We start from the raw sequence: 9,262 nt of genomic DNA, 5'->3' as shown, positions 1-9,262 counted from the left end.
GGTCTGTCCTGTAGTAATTTCAGCGATTGCTGGATGGTCTCAGGTTGGACATCGTCATCAATAGACTGTGTTCAAAGATAGACAAAATCATGGTTCATTTGCGCTATTTAATATATATAATAATATAATATATAATATTTAACACAAAGTTCTAAGGACGGTGCAGAGCCTATCGTTCCTACGGCTCAGAAGTGGAAAACAAATTAAGATCAATCTCTAATTCTTCTAGCAGAAGTACAATGTATTGAAAATAAAACTGACACACATCACTGTTATACTCAAACGACTTGATCCTCTTTGGTCCCGAGAGGATGTGAATGTAGGAATGTAATGGTGCCGTGTGACGTTTTGCAAAACATTCGACTGTTTGAATAACTGAAATGTGCTCCTGATTGACAGTATGTTACACAGCAGTTTTTGATGCTTTTTGGGCCGATTGGAGAGGTGATTTGCCCTGGGCCCCTGGCTTGAGCAGGAAATGTCCTTCATAAAACAACAAATTTAATATTATTACATTGTGTAATACAAACTTTTTTAAATGTTAATGTGCAACACTCTCATAGCCAGCAATAATGAAGTTTGGTTTTGATGAGTAATAGTATTAATATCAGTATATAGGATTAGTTGCTATAATTACAGTAAGATATAACCAATGGAACAGTAAAAAGGCACTAAGTCCATTGGCTCCTGTGTTTCTTACTTATATTATAATGGGGGCAGAAAGGTCTCTCACTGTAGTTGCCTCTCTGACTTTATAGTTGCCAAAGGGAAAATGACTATAAATAATTTGTAATGGTATAAATTGATTGGGTTGGATATTTTTCTATTTACATTAGGTGTGTGTAGCCTGCGTGTGTTGTAAATAGCCATGAAGGAAAGATATCTAGTATAAATAAATTTAAAGCAACTGGACTTGCTAAGTAATCATTGAAGACGTTTCACTACTCATCCGAGCAGCTTCTTCAGTTCAACTGACTGGTATGGGAAGTCCTCAGCATATATACTCTTCCACTAATCCAATCACAATGGCACTATGTAACTCTTCAGAAAGGGGACATCTGAAACTCACAGAGGTGTGAATGCTGTGGAGTTACTTTGAAAGGATTACCCAAGTATCATGCAACTCTTCAAAGCAGGTGTTACTTGTTAGAGTTGCATGAATGGATGTGTGAAGAGTTCTGAAACTGCCGGGGTACAGATGTTAGAACAGCATTGTATGTAGCAGACAGGTGGTGTCGAAGTCCCCCGCCTCTGTTTATGGATGGTTTCTACACTTCGACATAAATGGCCTCTTTTACACCTCTTTCAAACCAGCGGGCTTCTTTGTGCAAAATTTGGATGTTGCTATTTTCAAAGGGACACTCCTTTGAAAATAGCAACGTCCAAATTTTGCACAAAGAAGCCCGCTGGTTTGAAAGAGGTGTAAAAGAGGCCATTTATGTCAAAGTGGAAGAGTATATATGCTGAGGACTTCCCATACCAGTCAGTTGAACTGAAGAAGCTGCTCGGATGAGTAGTGAAACATCTTCAATGATTACCAAACAAGTCCAGTTGTTTTAGATTTATTTATACTAGATATACCATGACCTGGATGAATGAAAATCTTCATAGCCATGAAGGAAAGAGTTAAATGTTCTCCCAATTTTACATTATATCAAAGTAAGAGGCAGATATTCATGGGCTGATTTATCAGTTTTTTGAAGTTTTTTCTACTTCAAATAAACTAACAATGTAAAAAAAATACAAATGTTTGCTTATTTACTAAAAATCAAAATATAAAAAACTCAATTGAATAATATAATAAGAAAAAAACTCAAATACCTCGAATTTGTGAGTTTCTCAAGAATCTCGAATTGAAATAATAGCTTGAATTTTGCCAAGGGCGGCTCCCATTGACTTCTACGCAAGCTTTTACAAAAGTTTTACATTCAAGTTCTCTGATTTTTTGCACTTAATAAATATCAAATATTTGAGTTTTTGAATCATAATTCAAATATTGGTAGTTTATATGCAAAAAAAATGTAAATTGTGGGTTTATTTGAGCACTGATAAATCTCTCCCTAAAATGTTTCACCTTGGAACAAGGGGGCTAAGTACGTAAGTGCTACATGTTTCATACTGATAGGCTAGCCCCGGCGCAGTGGGTTTGTAGGCCTTGGGATGCTAATTAAATGGACATCAACATAAGTAAGAATCATATCCCAGAGCCCCAGTTTGTAGCCAAGCTGTATGTAACGTAAGCAGACTGCAAGCACTAATGAGAGGCTGAGAGTGATATTATATCACTTATATTATATTGTTACCCACTGTGACCTACTGCCTATTTGTGTCTGTAAGTTACCCTCCCATATAGATTGTAAGCTCTACGGGGCAGGGACCTCCATCCTCTTGTGTCTTTGACTCTTAACTTATTGCAATTGTATCTTGTATTTATTTGTATTTATTGTTATACTTTGTATTTATCTATTATTATCTTAATAACCCCCTGTTTGTATTAAAGGGGAAGGAAAGGCTTAGGAAATGCTAAGGAAAGGCTTAGGCACCCCCAAGTGACTTAGATCGCTTACCCCGTACCCTGGGCTGGTGCCCCTGTTAGGAGAAAAAAGCACCAGCCCAGGGTACCTGTAGGAAGCGCTTCCTCCTTCCTTTCTCTTCTGCCGGCGAAATCCGTGGGCCGGCGTATGTGCAGTAGAGTGAAAAGCCAACTTTCTTGTTTAAGTTCGGCATCTCACTCTACTGCGCATGCGCGCGCAAGCGAAAAGGATGGGTAAGCGCTGCAGCTACCACGGGCTGGTGCTGTTCTCTCCATACAGGGGCACCAGCCCGGGGTAAAAGGTATGTGGTCTAAGTCACTTGGGGGTGCCTAACATTTTGGCCCCCCCAAGTGACTTAGCCTTTCCTTCTCCTTTAATGTATTCTACTGTACAGCACTGCGTACATAAGTAGCACTTTATAAATAAAGATATACATACATACATACATACATACACGCCCTGTATATCAATTGTGTTTGTTTCCATTCATACACAATATGGATTTAACACAACAGCCCAAACTTGCACGTCAGCAGTTTCCTTATATCACAATGTTTCTGAAGGAACTGCTCTCACTGCATCATTTCAGTAGATGACTCTCAATATTTGTTTTAAAAAATTGACAGAAATGATTAATGCTCAGAAATACTAGTGGGTGTTTGTAGCAACTTAAAATGTTACTGCCCAATACTTAGTACTGACAATATATTTAGACACTGTGTGACCTTCTGGTAAAGAAAGACTCGCTCTGTTCCTGCCACCGTATTTTCCATCTGTGATCCTGAGCCTCGAAACTCAATCATTCTGCCCTGATATATTAACCAGATGAGTGTTATCCCCTTTTACTGCCATCAACGTGATCTATCGATTCCGATTTTGCATAAGAGCTCTCTGGGGATTCCTAAACAAATATATTTACCTGCTACAGAAATATGGATTTGACGTTATGAAAGATGTATGATATTGGCCTGATATTGATTTATTCATCTATAGGAGATGGACTGCATTTTATAGAAATGTCTGAACATTTCATGTTCTGAGCACTTAGTGAACGCTGTGTAAGGGTCACGATATTCTTTAGTGGCCGGGTTTTACCAACAAGTGTTGAAGGTAAGGACTGAGATTGAAGATTTATCAAATTCTGAGCTTAGTAAATCAAACCCCTTATCTTTCTAAATGTTAAACCAGACTTTTTCTAACCCTGCAAAACGTCTGCATATTCCAGAAGGGGAGGAAGAGGCAAGACTTTTTAAAAATGTATGAAAAAATAGCATCTTTAAAACAATATCCAGTGAGAAGTCAGTTGGTTGCTCTGAAGGCATAAGCGACCCAAGTCCTGCCTGCAGGGGCGGGCCAAGACGTCCGGGCGCCCTAGGCAACCCGGTCGGCCACCTCGCCTGCCCCACCCCGCCCCCTCCGTTGGCGCGCATGCACAGTTCGGGGGGGGGGGGGGTGCGATGCCGTGGGTCATTGCCCCCGCCGCTTGTCATTAGCGGCGGGGGCAATGGCAAAGTAGGGGAACTAGTGTTAGGCAGCAGAGGCTTCTGCCTGGCGCCCCCTAATCATTGCGCCCTAGGCAGCTGCCTCTTCTGCCTACCCCTAGTTCCGGCCCTGCCTGCCTGTAGCTAATGTATCCAACACACTGTGCAGCTGCAAGCAAAACAACTGAGCAATTGGAGATTGTAAGCTCTTTTGGGCAGGGCTCTCTTCACCTCTTGTATCGGTTATTGATTGCTTTATATGTTACTCTGTATGTCCAATGTATGAAACCCACTTATTGTACAGCGCTGCGGAATATGTTGGCGCTTTATAAATAAATGCTAATAATAATAAGTGGGAAAAACCTTATTCCCTTTCCATCTAGCATGGGACAATTCCCTTATATTCACACACTCATTTGTAGGAAAGGCAACACAAACCTGCAGGAGCTTGCAAGGCTTGGATGCCACCACTGCAGTATATAATAACCCACAGCTTTATGCACCTCCCATGGGTAATTCATTATAAGCGCAGTTTCTTTATAAGTGTATTTTATTTAGAAAACGCCAACAAATTCCTGAGCAATGCAGAACATATATCTGTTAAACATGGAGTTTAGGGGGAATAAATGGTATATTTTCCCTAAATCCGAGCAGAGAAACAAGCCTTTAATTGGAGGTGGTGTCGCAACATTGGATGGATACACACAAGTGAGTTATGTGTGAAGTTATACAAGTTAAGTGCACGACTGTAAATAACACAAGGGGTGATCTAGAAATAAGAATTATGAAAGTACCAATGGTTCTGACATGAAAAAGTGCTTTCAAAGAAAAAGAGCAAGATGTCAAGACAAACAGAGCCTGTGATTTAAAGGCACATTCCACAACGTAACTGTCGGCTGCTCCATTAGTGCATCTTTAAAATGAAGTTATCATTATGCGCATTACTGAGGCTCGAGGGGGCAGAGCTACTAAAACTCATTTTTTCAGATTTATATTTGTTTGAAAAAAAAACCCATTTCCATGAATGGAGATTTATAAAAAGATCTGAACTAAAAAAGTTGTGAAAACCACAACTTCTTCAGCTTGTTGCAAGATATCCATTACTTTTTGGTATTGTTGCATTATTGCACAAGAAAACCCAAAAACCTCTAAGCAAAGAAAGATCTGCCGATTATAAAGGCGCATCTGCCATGTCATGGTTCATGGGTGCCAAAACCAAGTCAAGTTTGTTTGCACTAAATAAATCTCTAACGTAAAACTTTGCCTAAAAGCTTGCGAGTTTCTATGGAAGTCAATGGGAGTTGTACTGGGCAAAGTCAAGCCGTATTTTCAATTCGAGATTTCTTTGAATTCAAGGTATTCAAGTTCTTTTTTATTCACATGAGTTTACCACGTTAATAAATAAGCAAGCATTCGATATACGAGTTTAACCGATAAATACTGATAAATACGCCCATAAGTGAATTTGAATATAAGGGGGAATAAACTACAATACCTTGGTGTGTGCTGCCTCTATATACTTTTAAGGTCAGATAGGTCCATAGCAGGAGAATGCAGATCCAAATAACCTACCTGCTGGGCCTACAGATACTGCCCATCCCCACTCTAGCTTCAAATGAAGCTTTTTAATCTGAATAGTAGATGCTAATATAAATGGCAGGATACCTCTTAAGGCAGAAAAATGGAAGAAATTTTTTAAAGAAAACTAATGAGCATTAAAGCAGATATTAGGCAAAAAGTCATTTATTAGCCCATATTGAAAAATGGCAACATTATTTGTCATTCTGAGTTCATTATGAAGCCTAATAAGTGTGTGGCTTAATTAACCAAAACAGGGAGACTAAAGGGTAAAGGGATGTTTAACATCAAAATATCAGAAAAAGAGTGAGGGGACCGATAGCTTTAAGAGCATTCATATCCACTGTAATGTCCTCACTGGCTGGATCTGCTGTACTGGGCACCTTTCATGTCAGTGCGTGGAAAGTGTTTGGAGCAAATGCCCTCCAAGCACTCATCAGCCATGGAAAAAGCACAAATATGCTAACCACTGACACTCCTGCTCCTCACCATTTGGCCTGTTTCAGGGCCATTCCCTATTTCTGAATGGGAAGAAATAGGAGAAATAGATGGAATAATAGATGCTAGCATGTAAATAAAAGAGACTAGGAGAATAAAGAGGTTGGGTGAGGGAAGGAGGAAAAAAAATTTGGAGAGTGGCTTAGGGGCTAAGGTTTCCTAGTGGGCCCCTGAAAACTGATGCCAATCCGACACTGATAGTAATGTAGAAGAACCCTCAGCAGGTCTCAATCAAATATTCGACTTTAGCATGAGAGCTGTATTGTCAGAGTTTCTGGTATTTCAGCAGTTACAGCAAACTGGAGACTCTCAGTGTTGCTGGAATTATATATTAGAGACTTTTCAGAAATGATAAAATAGATTTTGTCAGATCTCCGTGTACCGAGTGACCCCAGATTCATTTTGCTCGAGGAGGTCCTTATATCGCTCCTTCTATTGATACAATTCTGCTCCATGCTTGGAAAATCTAGAGACCTTCAATGATTCCTCCTGTCATAGATTGTAATGCTGTAATTAGTTACATTTATTTGGGAGGAAATAGTGAAAACCGTTTAAGTATCTTAAATCTGTGTCACCATATTCATCCAATTAGGGCTTAATAAAGCTCTTTCTCTCCTGGTGGGACGGGCCGAATGAGCAGATGGTAGAAACCCAGGGACACATTGATGGATTCATCAGACATTGGTGTTACAATAGTTGAAGATACCAACCTCCACAGAGGCACACGGTTTCCAACGGCAAATATTACACTTTATTTCATAATTGTTTCAAGAAATATCCAGGATTTTCTATGCTGCTCTTTTAATTCTGAAGGTTGATTCCATGAAGAGATTTATTGGTCTAAAGCAGTTAGAATAATGGTTATGGGTAACTGAACTGTCACATAAATCCCACCATGGTCAGATGGGTTCTCTTTTGATAGTTGTAACGGCTGATGATTAAACCATAATAATTACCATGGTGAGTAGACACAGTTATAATGTTCTTTAACTGACATTTATCTACTATGTACATCATAGCTATACACTAAGGGGCTGATTTATTGAAATTTGGGATTTTTTGTTGCCACAATTTCAGAAAAAAATGTGGCCACAAACCCTGATTGCAAATACTTTTGAGTTCATATTTTAAAACTTTAAAGGAGAAGGACAGTCATTTTGGCATTTTACTGCCAATAAATTTGCCACATTAGTGCCACCTACTATATTTATTCTGCAGAAAGCTTTACCATACCTGAATAAAGAGCCCTAGATGCTTTCTCTGATAGCAGCTGCCATTTTAGCTTGGTCTTGGTAGCTTCCTGCTGCAGCTGTGGCTGTTATAGCTCAGATTACACATTCCTAAGGGTAAGGGGAGTGAGTTTTATGAATTCTTATGGGAGGGGGGAGCAGGAGAGAGGAGAGAGCTGCGCAGACTCTGGCCCTGTGAATGAAGCATTTTTCTGAGAGAGGAAGTCAGACACCCTAAGAACATGCTTACAAAAAAGGACTCAGTGCAGCATTTCTGTGAGTGCTTATGGCTGTAATTACATAGACCTTTCTGATAAAGCTTACTTAGTTTTTACCTTTCCTTCTCCTTTAATGGTCACAATGTATTAAAGAAAACAAACTGTGAAAATTCCAATAAAAAAGTATCTTTTAGAAGTCAATAGAAGGTACTGTATATCTAAATACACCTTCTACTGAAAGTATATTCCAGTTTATTAAAAGATTCAAGAGTTTACAGCCTCCTTGTTTGATCGACTATTTTTTTTCTGCTGTATAATAAGACTGCAATGATTCCATTTGAGTTTTTCTTACATACACTAGTGATTAAAAACAAAAAAAAGATGATATTGGAAATACTGTATATACTCGAGTATAAGCCAAGTTTTTCAGCACCCAAAATGTGCTGAAAAAGTCACTCTCGGCTTATACTCGAGTCGGCTGCCATGGGTCCCTCCAGACTAGCACCCTCTGTCCTTTGTGTGCAAATTAGGCCTCCCGCACCCAAATTCATCTTCATCTAACATCCTCACCTGTCCCATTCTGCACTATAGATTGCACTTTATATTCTATATAAACCATAGTTTTTACGGATTTTAACTCTTTGGGGCTGATTTACTAACCCACGAATCCGACCCGAATTGGAAAAGTTCCGACTTGAAAACGAACATTTTGCGACTTTTTCGTATTTGTTGCGATTTTTTCGGCTTCTTTACGAATTTTTCGTTACCAATACGATTTTTGCGTAAAAACGCGAGTTTTTCGTATCCATTGTGAAAGTTGCGTAAAATCTGGCGATTTTTCGTAGCGTTAAAACTTGCGCAAAAAGTTGCGCTTTTTTCGTAGCGTTAAAACTTACGCGAAACTTTGCGCCTTTTAAGTTTTAACGCTACGAAAAATGCGCAACTTTTCGCGTAAGTTTTAACGCTACGAAAAAAGCGCAACTTTTTACGCAACTTTCGTAATGGCTACGAAAAACTCGCATTTTTACGCAAAAATCGTATTGGTAACGAAAAATTCGTAAAGAAGCCGAAAAAATCGCAACAAATACGAAAAAATCGCAAAATACCGATCATTACGAAAAAAACGCAATCGGACTCATTTCGACCCGTTCGTGGGTAAGTAAATCAGCCCCTTAGTGTTTTAACTTGGTTGCTGATTGAGCTAAGGGGGTAGTACTCATAAGGCATCATTGTTGATACCATATTGTTTTTGTTGACCTTCTTCTCCACTTACAGAGCTGTAATTTTATTGGTATTTATTTTGATTATTGAAACTTAGCAGTAGCTGCTGCATTTCCCACCCTAGGCTTATACTCGAGTCAGTACGTTTTTCCAGTTTTCTTAAGTAAAATTAGGTACCTCGGCTTATATTCGGATCGGCTTATACTCGAGTATATACGGGTAAGTCGCTTGAGTTTTCTCACTCTTTTACTCAAAGTTCAAACTCAAAAAATTGACAATGGGGGCTCCCCAACAGCACAATTTGTAGCAAGCTCATATATCAGCATAGGGCAAGTTCCTAGCCAAGTTGATTACAGGGAAAGACAGTTTAGAAAGGTAGTGATTCTGAAAAGCTTCTGCTTTATTTTGCAATGATACCTATATTAAAAAAAAAATGGGTGCCGGGTGTTGTAACAAGTATTACAGTTATTCGTTTTCATTACACGCAATGAATGGAGAACAAG

Source organism: Xenopus tropicalis, chromosome 1, assembly GCF_000004195.4.
Source record: "Xenopus tropicalis strain Nigerian chromosome 1, UCB_Xtro_10.0, whole genome shotgun sequence".
In the NCBI taxonomy this organism is placed as follows: domain Eukaryota; kingdom Metazoa; phylum Chordata; class Amphibia; order Anura; family Pipidae; genus Xenopus; species Xenopus tropicalis.
Note: the sequence above shows the minus strand (reverse complement) of the source record.